General features: G+C 37.3%; 1 pseudogene; it reads left to right on the top strand.

The window, feature by feature from the left end:
* The first annotated feature begins 10,937 nt into the window (after positions 1-10,937).
* LOC150039090 (U2 spliceosomal RNA) lies at positions 10,938-11,066 on the top strand (annotated as a pseudogene).
* The last annotated feature ends 4,680 nt before the right edge of the window (positions 11,067-15,746 follow it).

Genomic DNA, 15,746 nt, shown 5'->3' with positions numbered 1-15,746 from the left:
CTATGATGGAGAAGAAGTTAGAAGAAATCCTACATTTTCTATCGAAAATGGGGATGGAGCAGAGAGCCCCCCCAGAAGTAGGAAAGAAAGATGACCCTCAGGCCACTATGGTGTCTGATTCTAAACCTTACCCCTCACACCCACCGCCTCCGGCTGCAGCCTTACGGCCTCAATCCCTTTTTCAACCTTTAGGCAAGCCTAAAGGCCCTAGCAACAAGTCCCTTTTAACAGGCACTACAACCAGGCACAGTGCATCGCAATTAAACCTGACTCAGGCTGCTAGAGAGAGGGAAGATATTTCAGGGCCTCGAGGCTTCCCTAGTTTAGTTGATCATGATGAACAAGTATACCATCAACCTGCTCCTGTTAAACAATTACAGGATTTAAAGAGTGCCTGCTCCCAATATGGGCCAACTGCCCCTTTTACTCAAGTAATATTGGAGGCCGCGTGTGCTGGTATTGCATGCCCAAATGACTGGAAGCGGCTTGCCAGAGCATGCCTTAGTGCAGGAGAGTACTTATTATGGGAGACAGAGTTCACTGCACAGTGTCGGGCTAAAATTGAAACAAATAGGTCTAAGAACCTGCCTTACACTTTTGATCAGTTGTTAGGAGAGGGAACCTATAAAACCACCGAAGATCAATTGGGTTATGCAAAGGAGGCCTATTTACAAATAAATGCTGCAGCAAGAGAGGCTTGGAAGAGGTTACACAATTCCAATCCTATAAAAAATCTAGTAGAATTTAAACAGGGACCGAATGAACCTTATCTAGAATTTTTGTCTCGATTAATGGAAACTGCAGACCGCCTAGTACAAGATGAGAACGCAAGGAAGATTATAGTTAGACACATAGCCTATGAAAATTCCAATGCCGCCTGTCAGGCGGTATCAGACCCCATAGGAATAAGGGAGGAATCACGGACTTTATTTCACTGTGTGCTGATATTGGACCCTCCCATGTAAAAGGCCTTACTTTAGCCGCCACTCCTCAAGGAAAGACTGTTACTGAATTTCTAAAATATAGAGGTCAGCGGCATTCTCGGGATGCTAGACCCCCAGGGCGTTGCTTTTCTTGTGGACAAATAGGACATTGGATGACGCAATGCCCACGCCAGGCCAGGCAAAAGAGAGAAAAATCACCTGGCACATGTCCACGCTGTGGTAAAGGGAAGCACTGGGCTAAAGATTGCAAGTCAGCAACAAATCGCAATGGCCGCCTGTTTTCGGGAAACTGGAGAAGGGGCCAGCCCCTGGCCCCGCAAAACCATGGGGCAGTCCCTCCCTCTTCTCGGCCACAAGTGCATCTTCTAACAACCCCCCAAAATCAGTCTCCAGCCTCCTCCGTGCCACCCCAGGCAGTGCAGGATTGGACCTCTGTTCCTCCACCTGCTCAGTATTGACCCCAGAGATGGGGACACAAGCTCTCCCCATGGGGGTCTTCGGCCCCCTTCCCCCGGGAGTGGCTGGATTGCTGTTAGGGCGAAGTAGCTCAGCCCTTAAAGGGATACAGATTACACCTGGCAAAATTGACCAGGATTTTACTGGAGAAATCAAAGTTATGGCCTCTGCCCCGAAACACGTGGTATCGATCCCAGCCGGTCAAAAATTAGCACAACTAATACTTGTGCCTTTACCTCCCAGGGAGACTGCTAATTCCCCATGTGGACAGAGAGGATTTAGATCTTCTGATATCTATTGGGTACAAAGCATAAAACAAGAGAGGCCTGAGATGACTATATTTATACAAGAAAAGCCCTTTAAAGGAATATTAGACACTGGAGCGGATGTGTCTGTGATATCTAAGAAACATTGGCCAGCCCAATGGCCCCTGACAACCTCTATGACTTCCCTACAGGGGGTTGGGCAAGCAACTGACCCACAGCAGAGCAGTGCGATCCTTGTTTGGAGAGATGAGGAAGGGCACTCCGGTCATTTCCAGCCATTTGTCCTGGATCATCTGCCAATTAATTTATGGGGTCGTGATATCATGGAAAAAATGGGAGTGTATATGTTCAGTCCTAGTGCTGTGGTCACTAAGCAGTTACTGGATCAAGGCCTCCTCCCCTTTAGGGGACTAGGCCGAGCAGCACAGGGGGAGCTAGAGCCAATCCAACCCCAGTCTCACCCTACGAGACAAGGATTAGGGTATTCTTTAACGGGGGCTGTTGTTTGTCCTGCCCCTCATGCTGATCCCATAAATTGGCTCTCTGAAGTACCGGTATGGGTCAAACAGTGGCCTCTTTCACTAGAAAAGATCATTGCAGTACAGCAGCTTGTACAGGAACAGCTGGACTTGGACATGTGGCCCCTTCTAACTCTCCATGGAATTCTCCAATTTTTGTTATAAAGAAAAAGTCAGGTAAATGGAGGCTGTTACAGGATTTGAGAAAAGTGAATGCGACCATGGAACTGATGGGGGCCCTACAGCCTGGCTTGCCTTCACCCATGGCAATCCCAAAGGATACTTATAAGATTATTATATATTTGAAGGATTATTTCTCTACTATACCCCTGGTGCCTCAAGACTGTAAGCGCTTTGCCTTCAGCGTCCCCTCTGTTAATTTTAAAGAACCCATGAAGCGATATCACTGGCTTGTGCTTCCACAGGGCATGGCAAATAGCCCAACTTTATGTCAAAGTTTTGTAGCTAGAGCCATTTCTTCCACTCGTGAAAAATTTTCTTCTGTTTATATTGTTCATTATATGGATGACATCTTGTTGGCTTGTTCTGACCCTATCGTCGTACGACAAGCCTTTGGACAACTAAAGCAAGATCTGAGCCTCTTTGGCCTTATAATAGCAGCTGAAAAGGTTCAGGAACACCCCCCTGTTACGTATCTAGGCCATATATTAGGCCCACACTATTTTAAAAGCCAAAAAATACAACTAAAAACTTCCCACTTAAGAACTCTTCATGATTTTCAGCAATTCTTAGGAGATGTAAATTGGCTTCGCCCTTATCTAAAGCTCTTCACAGGAGAGTTAAAACCCCTCTTTGATCTCTTAAAAGGAGATGCCAACCCTACATCCTTAGACGAATTATGTCCTGACGCCAGGAGGGCCATCCAAATTGTAGAAAAGGCAATTTCCCAGCCACAAGTGATCTATTGTGACTATTCTAAACCATGGGGAGTTTACATTTTAGCTACTTCTCACTCCGCAACTGCTGTATTGTGGCAGGATGGCCCACTTTTATGGCTTTATCTACCATCAACACCCGGCAAAGTGCTGACCCCCTACTACGAATTGATAGCTAATCTGATACATATGTGCCGAGTGGATTCCCGTAAATATTTAGGTCAGGAACCTCATTTTATCTGTGTCCCATATAATCTACAACAACAAGATTGGCTATTCGCCCATTGCGATCCTTGGGCCATTGCTTGGGCCAATTATACGGGAAAAATTTTGCATCACTACCCGTCTAACAAACTTCTCCAATTTGCTTCGTGTCATACGTTTCTATTTCCTTCCATAGTACGGGCCTCGCCTTTATCTTCTGCCGCTTTGGTATTTACAGATGGATCCTCTAATGCAATAGCTGCTTTGACCATTAATGGGAAAACTCAATCTTGGGTTATGGGTTTTTCCTCCGCCCAAGAGGTGGAATTAGAGGCTGTTTTACAAGCACTCGTCCTGTTACAAGACGAGCTCTTTAACTTATACTCAGACAGTCAATATGTAATTCATGCTCTTCAAGTCATAGAAACTGTTCCCTTTATTGGAACTACTAACTCCAATATTCAGACCCAATTTCACCAAGTACAAACTTTGCTTTGTTCTCGCAACCATCCTTGTTTTTTGGCTTTGTTCGAGCTCACACTAATCTTCCTGGCCCTTTAAGTGAGGGCAATGCGGTTACTGACTCCGCCACCAGAGTTTACTTAACTCAGGTTGAACTTGCTAAGCAGTCACATGCCATCCACCATGAAAACAGTCGAGCCTTGCGCCGACAGTTTAAATTATCTAGAGAAGCGGCATGTCAAATAGTTAAGACTTGCTCCAACTGTGTCCCTTTTTCACCAGCCCCCCCATTTAGGTATAAATCCACGAGGACTGCTTTCTAATCACATTTGGCAGATGGATGTCACACATGTTCCATCATTTGGCCGATTCAAATATGTTCATGTTACTGTAGATACTTATTCTAATTTTATCTTGGCCACCCCCCTTCCTGGGGAAGCCACTAAACATTGTATTTCGCACTGCATTCGATGCTTTGCTGTGATGGAGATTCCCTCGCAAATAAAAACAGATAATGGCCCTGGCTACGCAGGCCGAGCATTTCAATCCTTCTGCCATTCCTATAATATCACTCATATTACAGGCATTCCTTACAATCCTCAAGGTCAAGGCATCGTGGAGAGAGCTAATGGATTATTAAAACATCAAATTGCTAAAATACAGAAAGGAGAGTCATATCCCGCTACCCCTGTGAATATACTCAATCATGCTTTATTTGTTTTAAATTTTTTGAATTTGGATTCAAATAATTTATCTGCTGCTCAGCGATTCTGGGAAAAAAGAGAGCAGCGTGCTTTTGCCTTAGTAAAGTGGAAGGATCCACTAACTGGTGCTTGGCATGGACCCGATCCTGTTCTAACCTGGGGTCGAAGGCATGTATGTGTTTTTTCACAAGGAGAAAATGACTCCCGCTGGCTGCCTGAACGCTGCGTTCGGATCGTGGAGAGTGACAGTGGCCATCCAAGCAGCGACTCACTGGGCCTACACCCCCAACCCTCTAGTGGTGCATCCTGGGACGTGGGAAGGACCTGAGTTATTTGTGCATGTCAATTGGGACTGCTACTGATCCACTTGTTCCACCCATTCATATGAGCTGTGTTTCTCCTCCTTTTACTATTATGTAGGGACCTTTTAACATATTCATTGACTCTACACAATTTAATATGTGACATTATTTTGTCTTTACCATCCCTCTTCTTAATAACTTTTTTTGTAAAAGATGCCCAGGTGAAAAGCAAAGGCCTCCAGTGGTAAGTAGAAGTCGGCCTACCCCCCTGTATGTCTGCGTTTTATTTTATTTTATTTTTGTTTGTTTGTTTGAAAAGGTGCACTGTGGGCCTAAAATAGAGTCCTGGGTGGTCAAGGGACGCCTTGACCCCCCTCCCCTTCTGAGTTTCTTGTCGATAACAAGGCATACCTGAGAGTCCCACCAGCAAGACATGTCTAAATCTAAAAATAACTGTTTGGTGAAAACACTCATTTGACCTCATATTTTTTGTGTTAAGTGTATCTGATTGAGTCCAATTTTCTTGTTATATGTCAATGTCTGATTATTTAAAACTCTCCGTTTCTCTGTCTTGTTCGTGTTACATATTTTTCCTTGTCCAGTTTTGTCTTTGAAATTGGTAACATTTCTAAGTATGGATCCTTATGGTTTTTCTGTGCGTACTCAAGCACACATCCTTGTTATTTATTTGAACATTTCTGGGCCTAGCATGGCCGCTCCCCCATGTCTGCAGTTGTAACAAGCCCTGGAAAAATAAATTCCAGCTAAGTTGCCTTGCAAAAAATTTTGTTTTGAACCTGGTTCTCACCTGTAAGAGTAAAATTGGCAAAATTCTCTTGACACAAACTTCCGGAAATTGAACGGCCGATATTAATTTTGTGTGCTTTATGATCTTTGAGTATGAATGTGTGTGAATGAGTGAGTGAACATGTTCAAGGTTAAATTGTCAGCATGCTGTATAAAACAATGGATAAATTTATACTTAAACACAAAGACAATTGGGTAAATCTAAGCTTAAAACTTCAAGAAAAATATTAGGTTTGAATGTTTTACAATGTCTCAAAGAATTATTGTGTTGTCTTAAAGAAAAACTGGTAAATATTTTTCTAGATCCTGAAATCTGCATTTTATTGCAGGGCATACAGCTGTTTACATTGTAAACCTTGTATCCTGTTCAGCACAGAGGTGTTAGGGAATCTGGGATTTATTACTTTAAGTTAAAATTTGGAAACATGTATTAGAGATTTAAATGTAAAATTGTTCATTAACGCCAGAAACTTTGCCTGTCCTTTCTTGCAAACTGACACTAGAAATCTGATGGTAAAATGTAGATAATGTGATTAGTATTTTAAAGGAATGTTTAAAGGTTTATCTCCATGCTATTGGGTGTATTTTAAAAAAGAGAGGAAACTAAGTCCAGACTTAGACTTTTGGTGCACTGATGTCTATAGTTCTTGAATTAGGGAAAAACTGTTATTTGAGTTTAAACTGTTATTGGAGTTCTAGACAGTAATCTAAACTGCAAAAGAGCCCTTTTTTCTAAAAGGCAAGAGGAGTGCCTTGGGCCCTAGGGGGCCTGAAGGCAGAAGGAGTTCTTTGTGCCCTTAAAGGTTTTTCAATTCCAAATAAAGGCTAAGGTGTTAATTGTTTAAGCCAGTATCAGTAAAAGTTATTAAGGACATTGGAAATGGGTTTCTAAACAATATTTGAAAGTGAAGTTGTCTTAAATGTTTAAAGAAAGAGAAAAAAAGGAAAATTAGGACTACCAAAGTAATTGCTTAATTGCTATTTCAGCTTGCTCTTGTAAGTTACCTTATAGCAACTTCCAGCTAGCCCATGGAGAAGGACAGCAATCTTTATTCAGATGTAACTTTGGCTTTTACCAGGTTCTAGGTAAGCTCATGCTTAGAGACTATTTCTGTGTTGACCACCTTGTTGCTTTAATTGGAGTAACGTGGCCTTTTGTAGGACTCACTGATCTGAAAACTGCAAATAGATTCATACATTATGTAATTTTTGATTATTTCTTAATGCTCTGACTTTGCCTTTTATTACTCTGTTATTTTTATGTTTTTAGTATTCAAATTTGAAAAGTGTGGAATATTGAATTTAATGTTATGATCCACAGTCACTAATCTCCTTGTCCTACAAGATATTATGTGACAGGGGTACACTATACTCCTATACCTCAGTAGGTAGGCAGTTCTCAAAGAGATATGCTTGACATTATTTCCCATGGCTCCTGAAACAAAATACCACAAGTGTGTGTCTAAAGTACCAGAAATTCTTCTATTTCTGTTCTGGAGGCTAGAAATCTATGACCCAGCTTTGAAATGACTATACTCTAACCTAAAAATGTAGGGAAAATTTCTAATGATTTCCTGGACTCTTGGTGGTTGGCTTGAAATCTTTGGCATTCCTTGAGTCCATTCAGCATTTTCTCTATGAACATTCTTCACTAAGTTCCATACTAATTAATAGCTTTACTTGAACTTAGCTAAATGTATTGACTATGGCCTATTTCCAAGGAAGGAAATATTGTAAAGTGCTTGATAATTATCACATGTAAATTTGAAGGACACAAGTCCATCCACAACATACACTCAGATTATGTTCTGTCAGATTTTTTGACTCATTCTTTTGCTTAAAAGCTATGCAATCTCACCAAGCATCCTTAGGAAGTTTCTTTTCCTTTTGGCTAAGGATACAGTTCAGTATTAGAATATTTCCCTAGTATGTGTGAAACTCTATGTTTCAACTTCATTGCTTCAGAAAAAAATATTGTACTTTTCTGTGACATATTCAAGCCTTTAAACAATCCATTTCAAAAGACTGACATTTTTCTGATATAAAACTATTAAGAAAATATATGTTAAAAATAAAAGTTACTGCTAATTATATGTTCTGATTAGATTTGTTTCTCATTTCTAGATGTTATATTAGAGAAGAGAGGGAGGAAGATATCACTAAAAGGACTCCAATATTGATGATGGGGTTTGAACATTCTCTCTTTTTTATCTATCCTGTCACTACTATATTTGAGAAAATATTTTCTTGCCCATGTCTTGTTAATATTTTAAATGTTTGATTGCATTCTTTTAGTTTCCAACATACATTTCTATTACTTCAGAAAGTTAAAACATATTTACATTTTCAACCAAAAATGAAAACAATGTTACACAAAAGATAAAATTCTCTATATTTTGTTCTCTTCTGTTCATAAACACAAAAATAAGATTTGTTATTTTTAGTTATATATAACAGTACATTTTAACACTCACTTTAAATAGAGTTTACTATGAACTGCCAGCTAGCTCTCATAATGTGTGCATGTTTAGATCTTTACACAGGATACCATTTTTTTTCTGATGATATGGCCTGGAAACATATCTGTGGAAAAGGTCACGTTCAAACATCTCCTTCCTTACACAGATCCATTAATCAATGAATCACTGCATATTTCTTCTTTATCACCTTTGATGCTAGCTGGGGTTTTTTGTTGTTGTTTAATTTTCTTCCCTTGAATGGAAACTTACTTCTCTTCATATTTTTTCTCTTCACTCTCTTCAAGTTTTGTGGTCCCAACAAAATATCCTGTATCTGTTAAAAGTTGGTATGATTACATTGCTGAGTTTTTATTTTTGAAACTAATTCTGAAGTATGATCAGTGTCTGTAGGTAAGAATCCATATTTATTGCATACTTATCTGTATGTGTTTGTTTGGAAGATAGAAAGCAGAAAGTATAAAAACCATGGAGTGGCTATAACATCACCTGATCAGTAATCTATTTCTTTCTGAATAGAATGTCCTAGATATTGGGAGAAATCATATTTTAGTCTGAGATAAAATTTATGGCCCTCCTCTTACTGTAAAATTCTATTGTTAACTTAAATGACTTCACTTTTCATCATTTACTTTGTTTCTTTTTTTTTACCATTTTTTATTGTAATTAGTAAAAGGGTTACATGATATTTGCCAGATAGAAGGTGCATTAATTTACATACATTGATACCCTTTCACATGTCTTGGTACCCGTTTCCCTCCCCCCCCACACCCCCCACCTGTCTTGGTTTTCCCCCAATGGCCAGGATCAGGAAAACGAATGACAACAGATGCTGGAGGGGATGTGGCCAGGAGGGATCACTACTACACTGTTGGTGGGAGTGCAAACTCGTTCAACCACTATGGAAAACAGTGTGGCAGTGCCTCAAAAGGCTAAACATAGAACTCCCCTATGACCCAGCAATTCCACTACTCGGCATTTACCCAACCACCCAGAAACAAGGACATACTAAACCCACTAGCACAACAATGTTCATTGCAGCACTATTCACCATAGCAAAGATATGAAACCAACCTAGATGTCCCTCAGTTGATGAGTGGATCAACAAGTTGTGGTATTTGTAAACAATGGAATTCTATGCTGCTGTCAGAAAGAATGACATTTGCTTTCTTTCTATCATGAGTCAAGAAATGACTCTTGAGGGGCCGGGAGTTTGGCCCAGTGGTTAAAGTGCTTGCCTAGCATGCATGAAGACCCGGGTTCGATTCCTCGGTACCATATGCATAGAAAAAAAGCCAGAAGTGGTGCTGAGGCTCAAGTGGTAGAGCTCTAGCCTTGAGAAAGTCCAAGGACAATGCTCAGGCCCTGAGCTTAAGCCCAGGCCTGGCCAAAAAAAAAAAAAAAGAAATGACTCTTGAGTGATGATAAGCTAATATCTTTCTAAATATCAAAGTGTCTTTAGGGTTGTATTGGACAAGGATATTTACTGGTTTGTTTCATACAAAGAAGACCTGTGTCTTCTATTAATGTAAGAAAACAATGGAGACACAAATGCCACTCAAGTATTTCATGTACGCAACTCTTCCTTTTAATATTTGCATCCTGTTCTTATTCTGGTGTACTATCATTAAATTAATTTGTATCTGTAAGTTCTATTCATAAAATCATTGAACCTCCTCAAGAACTTGAACTCTTTGTTGGTTTAAATCTTAGTTCATTAATTTTCATTATATTTAAAAGCTAAATGCAATGCATATAAGCACACTTATGAATATATGCAATTCCAAGCTACTTGTAATAGTGTTACAGAGTATTGTAACTTTACAGAGTAGATTCTGAGACTAGAGTTCCCCAGAATGAATCTTGTAAAAGATTCCCAAGGAAGGTGGTTTATTCCCTCACTATGTAGTCATTTAGGCTTAAAGTGGGAGATTTCTATTTATGAGAAAGTAGGCTTTCAACAGATATTGAATCTGATAGAATTGACCTTTGAACTCCTAACTTCTAGTTCCATAAGAAATAAATTTCTTTGTTTTACAAACTTCCCAATGTAAGGTACTTTATTGGTGTACTCAGAACAGATTGAAATACATATGACTTATAAATATATCTACTTAATCTATATTTGTAAAATACTGGAATTTTGAGCCATATACTTGAGCCATATACTTGGGCCTTTTGTTTTAGTCATTTCTGGAGGCTAAGTATTTCTGGATTCCTATGGCATCTGACTTTGTTAGTTACCATACTATGAATGTCTCCCTGGGATTACTGTGATATGCTACCAGGCATAGGTTATTTTTTGAGACAAGGCTTTTGCTAAGTTTTTGCCCACATTGGCCTGAAAACATGATCATCTCATCTCTATTTTCTGAGTAGCCTGTGATTACAGACATGCATCACCTTGCCTTGCTATCTATGTCTATTATAGGAAAAAACTGAAAAATAGTTTAAGGAAAGGAATAGAAACTTATCTTTCTGCTATTAGATAACTTAATTAAGTAATAAAGTCATACACAAAGAGAGATTACACTGTCAAGAAATATAAGGGAACATTTCAGTATTGTAATGAAATAAAAATCATTTTTGTTTTCATGATATTCTCTCCATTAAATTTTTGGATATGGAAGATGTAAATCAGATGTTTGTTTCAGATTCTATATCTAACAGTTGTCCAGTAACATTTCAAAAACTAAACAGTTCATGAAATTGCTCAAAGTCTGAGCTTTCGCAGGAAAAGTTCAGACAATTAAAGTCATAGGAAATATCTTTAATAAAAGAGTATAGGGAAATTTACCAAATCTTGAGAAAGAGAAGACTATGTAGAACACCCAACAGACCAGAACAGAAAAGAACATTATGTATTTTTTGGGAAAAGTTACGTTCAGAAAATAAAAGAGTATCGCTTCGCGGCCTTTTGGCTAAGATCAAGTGTAGAAAATAAAAGAGTAAAAGTATTTTTGAGAAAAAAAATCAGATTCTACTTACATGAGAAAATTTATTTGTACAATAACAAATTTCTCAGCAGAAACCGTAAAATCAAGGATGTCTTGGAAGAATATACATCAAGCATTGAAAGCAACCAATTTCAAACCCAGCATACTCTATTCAGTTTTCATTCATAACTGAGGGACGAATAAAAACATCCCATGACAAACAAAAGCTAAAATGATTAACCTCACTAAGCCATCACACAGAAGACATTCAAATGTATCCTGCATACAAATCAACATGCAAAAGTGGAGAAAACAAATCCTAACCAGATGAGTAGATGAAAATAGGGGGAACAGAAAAAGACACAATTCCAATATCAAGAGGAAAATGACAGAATCTACTGAACACTACTCAATGCTATTATAATTTAGATGTAAGATTTAACTTCTGTTTAGGACTGGTCTTCTTCAGACAACACTTTACATTAACTATCTCTGCTACAATCTGGAAGCTAGTCAGAGCAGAAAAGTCAGTAAGATTTTTACTTCCAAAAATATCCCCTCCCACCCTAAAAAATATGGTAGAAGCATAGCTCAAGTGGCAGAAAGCCTTTGTAGCAAATACAAAGCTCTAACTAGGTTGCCCTTAGTTGAACCAGTCAACCAATCAAAGGCTTGAGTTCATCCTTAGCTACTATCAAAAACTCATCCATCCATCCATCCATCCATCCATACATACATACATACATACATATTTACATACATACATACATAAATATATAGCACCTGTAGTAAAGTAGTTGAAGCAAAAGAAGGAGGAGGAGAGGGAAGAGGAGAGAGAGACAGAAAGAGGGCCTAGCAAAGAAACATCAGAATATATCACAGAAAAACTTAATCATTTGTATACGCTAATGAAGCATTTCAGTAAACAGAAAGATTTAACTCATGAGAGAGTAAGATTTAATGGTGTAGCCATACTCACCACAAAAACAAAGCCACCTATTTTTATTTTATTTTATTTATTTTTTGGCCAGTCCAGGGCTTGAGCTCTGGGCCTGAGCATTATCTTGGGCTTTCTCAAGGCTAGTGCTCTTCCACTTGAGTCACGGCACCACTTCTGGCATTTTTATATATATGTGATACCAAGGACTTGAACCCAGGTCTTTGTGCATGCTAGGCAAGCACTCTACCACTAGAGCAAAATCTTGGCCAAGTCATATATTTTTAGTCCAATCTTTTTTCCCATATTTCATAGGGAAGTTTATATTATTGTAAATCTACTTTACAAAAATAAATGAATTAATATAGAGTTGTACAGAAATTCCTACTAGAACATGTTATTAATATTGACCAATGATATCAATAGTGAAAAGTAAACTACTAGCTCTTATTACCTTTGTAAATTATTAAACTTATTAGTAAACTCTGGTCATACTATTAAGTAACAAAGTTAAATTCTCAGTATCACCTAGTATCACCTATTGGGTTCAAGTTATTACCAATGAATTAATAAAATTAATCAACAGGGCTTATAGTAAATCCTCAGTCTTAGGAGATTTTCATCCTTATTAAACATTTTCTGATTAAGTACTATTAAGAATTAAATTAGAATAATCCCTCACAATGGAGTTTAAAATTTTCTTGTCCCACTACAGTTTAAAATTTAAACTTTACATGTTTTAACATTAAAATTTTATAAATTAGAAATTTGAATGCAAAACAATAAAGTAGTAACACTTGACATGCATTCATACTTTTTGTTCAAATACCATATACAATTATCAAAACATTGATATTGTCATATACCATGTACACTAACAAGTTTAGCACTAAATTGAATCATTCATATTTATCCAATTGCATTTTATTTCCCCTATTTTATATTATGATTATTTTAGTTTCTAGCTTTGCTTTTAATTGCTTATTTACAATAACTATGAAAGTTTCTTTTGTTATTGGAATGACTATTTATAAATATTTTCATTATTGAAAATGGCATATAATTATGTCCTGTATATACATACATTTGTATGTATATAATACATATTCATAGGAAATCTTAGTGTCAGCCAATGAACTGATAGCTTACATGGAGATTATATTAAAAAATGGTGAACTAAACAAGGATGTGGAATTGAGAATAGCAATAACTAAAATGTTTGTTGTGATGATTCCCTGAAAAGAATATATTTTATTTATTTTTCTTTACTAAAAGGCTGCTTTATTTTGCCATCATCTTTTCCTAAAAATATTTAAATGTCGTGGATAATGAAAGTATATGTGATTTCCCTTTAGATTGAATTAAAAGCTAGATATGTGCTTATGAAGAATAGAGAATATGTAATCCTTACTTTACAAAAAATGTATTCATAAAATGTTTACATTAAGGCACCTAAAAGACATATCTACAACTTATGCATTTGAAAGAAAAAATGCAATGATTATGATTTCAATGGTTTCCCTGGGAAAACCATACATAAATATAAAAAATAAGAAATTAAGGCTGACAGATTATAAGAGATAATCAGATTTTTAAAGCGTAGTTGTCACTAGAGCAGCAAAGACCTATTGATTTTCACAAAATATTTGCATAAAGTGTGGTAAAGATGCTTTTAAAATTTGAATGATTTTCAGCCTGATTTCCTTTCATTGTTACTAAGGCAGATGTATGCACAATCTGTGATATGTTGTTTAAAGCTGCCAAATGCTTTATTTCACCTTTGTTATATACTTCATGTGCTTTTCTCTTTTGTTATCTTACTTTTGAAATCCAGGAGAAAATATGTTGTCATATGGCATACAGTATATACACATAATATTTTGTTTCTCAATTTCCAAGAAGAGTGATATACATTATATTTGATTTGCCCTTTTGGACTCCAGTCCCAGTTCTCTTCATAATACAGCATAGAAATAGCAATTCATATCTGTATCTTTTTTGTGAAATAAGAAATGATTTCTTTAGTTTTCTTTGCTTTATAATTAAAAACACTCTGAAAACTTACATAGGAGGAAATTTAGATGACATTGGATTTGATAATTATTTTTATACAAAGACAAATGTACCATCATGAGGAAAAATTAGAAGAAATTTGAATTTCATGGACATAGAATTAATCAGCCACTGTCTCAGTGGTTCATAATCCCAATAATCCTAATTACTGAAGAAATAAAGATTCAGAATATAGTAGTTCAATGCCAGCCTGCCAGAGTTTACTGGCTCATGCCTGTAATTCTAGTCATGCAGGAGACTGAGATTTTAGCATCGAGGTTCAAAGTCAACCTGAGCAGGAAAGTCTGTGATACTCCTATCACAGTGGAAGTGGAATTTTGGCTTAAATAATAAAGTATTATCCCTGATCACAAAAAGATTAGGGTATCATCCATTCGCTGAGTTCAAGCCTATGATTAAAAAAATAATAATTTTAGAAAAATGGGAGAAACACTGATTAGCTGGGCACTGGTGATACAAACCTATAATTTTAGCTACTCGAGCTGAGATCTGAGGACCATGGTTAGAAGCCAACTCAGACTGGAAAATTACTGTGAGACTCTGATTTCCAGTTAACCACTCACAGAAGTGGCGCTGTGGCTCAAGTGAGCAGGCTAACCTGAGGCTCAGGGACAGCTCTCAGGAACTGAGTTCAAGCCCCTCCACTGACCAAAAAAAATCAAGCAATCAAATACTGATCAATTCAAGGAAACATAACCTTTCATTTTCCTAATAAGTATTGTGAATTCAAAATTTCATTATGGCTTGTTTAGTACCAATATAGCCATGCTTCTAATGGAAGTCAAATTACTAGAGTAGTAATCACCATCATATTTTCACATACTCGAAACCATAATGGCTAGAATTGCAAATATTTACCATGGTGTTTCTCTTTACATCTCAACAAAGAAATGCTCACAAGAGACTTCTCTTCAGTTTTTATTAGACAAGTGCAGGTGTATTTATCCTACAAGCAACTAACCTGTGAATTTTAATGGGAATTTTTTTAATGTATGGGAAAAAAGCGCCAAGAACCAATACTATGTATGATAAGAATTGTGTCTATATTTATGTGCCAAACAATGACAATGGGTGATGTGGAAATAAAAAGTGAACACAAAACCATCAGTCTTTTGGATGTAGGGCATTAGACTGAAAATTCTGCTGGAAATTTCAAAAGCTATTTCCTCTGGTTTCCTTTGGAAGTAAAAGGAGAAGAATATATCATATGAAGTTGTTTTCTTTTTTTCTGAGCCAGGATTAGTGGTTCACACCTGTAATTTCAGCTACTCAGGAGCCTGAGATCTTGAGATCTGAGGATCATGACCCAAAGCCAGCTCTGGCCCTAAAGTGCATGAAACTTATCTCCAATCAACAATTAGAAAACCAGAAGTGGTGCTGGGGCTCACTGCTAGGGCTGTAGCCTTGAGCTGAAGAGCTCAGGGACAATGTCCAAAGTTCAAGTCCCATGACAGACAAAAAAAAATCTGGTTATATGAGTTCCTTTCTTTACAGTTCTAGCTGTACACGTATATATATGTGAGAGAAATATAGACAAAGACTAACAGACAGACAGAGAAACAGAGAAGCAGAAAAGAACACAAAGAAAAAGTAAAGAACAGCTTTTAAAGATATCATTTTAGAGCTATTGTTTCCTGAAAAGCTTTATTTTAATGGAATGTTTTTAAATTTAATAATTCTGGCGCAATATATAAGTACTCTGCGCTGGTATCACTTCTATTTTCCTACTTAAATACCCGTTTCATTTCAGTAATTATCTGGTCC

The sequence above is a fragment of the Megascapheus bottae genome, unplaced genomic scaffold (genome assembly GCF_031878675.1).
Source record: "Megascapheus bottae isolate mThoBot1 unplaced genomic scaffold, mThoBot2.hap1 HAP1_SCAFFOLD_64, whole genome shotgun sequence".
Lineage (NCBI taxonomy): Eukaryota > Metazoa > Chordata > Mammalia > Rodentia > Geomyidae > Megascapheus > Megascapheus bottae.
This window is presented reverse-complemented; position numbering and strand designations above follow the sequence as displayed.